We start from the raw sequence: 921 nt of genomic DNA, 5'->3' as shown, positions 1-921 counted from the left end.
CAGTAAAAAAAAGGTAGGGGCGTGGATCATAAAACCAGTCAGTATCTGGTGTGACCTCCGTTTGCTTCATGCAGCGCGATACATCGCCTGCGCATAGTGTTGATCAGGCTGTTCATTGTGGGCTGTGGAATGTTGTCCCACTCCTCTTCAATGGCTGTGCAAAGTTGCTGGATACTGTTGGGAACTGGAACACGCTGTCGTACTGTTAGTGGAATTCTAAATTCCTCTTTATTATTTCCCAATCAGAATTATTACTCTGTCAATGCATTCTAAAGGGATTGTAAGACCCAATATTTTTATAAGAAATGGACAGAGTCCCGGTCTTAAAAGTCAGGTAGCAGCGTTTATTACAAGAGTACTGAAGCAAAATACAAAGAACCTTACATTTTAAAGAGAGGACATGAAATGACATCATCAGTTTCTCACACTCTCTCCGATCCACACAATGGCACAGTGTTTTCAGGTCTGGAGATGTCTGCTACTCCCCTCATAAACCAGACATTCCAATCTGACTAAAAGATATCTTCTCCTCCACTAATGAAATATCAAGGACCATTCTTATCTGTCCGAAAATATATATCATCCCTCTCCCTTAAACTTCCCGCAAGGTACAGACAATTAATTTGTTTTACTTATATTTTCAGTAACATCTTAACCAAGAACCCATACATTTCATACCATAACATAATAGTATTAGAATAAATGGTTCTAATTGAAATGTATACATTATTAATCATTTCAACTATAATTTCCTCCAACACGTACACATCAATCCAGAGCATCCCAAACATGCTCAATGGTTGACATGTCTGGTGAGTATGCAGGCCATGGAAGAACTGGGACATTTTCAGCTTCCAGGAATTGTGTACAGATCCTTGCAACATGGGGCCATGCATTATAATGTTGAAACATGTAATAGCA

This window comes from Oncorhynchus tshawytscha, linkage group LG14 (genome assembly GCF_018296145.1).
Source record: "Oncorhynchus tshawytscha isolate Ot180627B linkage group LG14, Otsh_v2.0, whole genome shotgun sequence".
Lineage (NCBI taxonomy): Eukaryota > Metazoa > Chordata > Actinopteri > Salmoniformes > Salmonidae > Oncorhynchus > Oncorhynchus tshawytscha.
Note: the sequence above shows the minus strand (reverse complement) of the source record.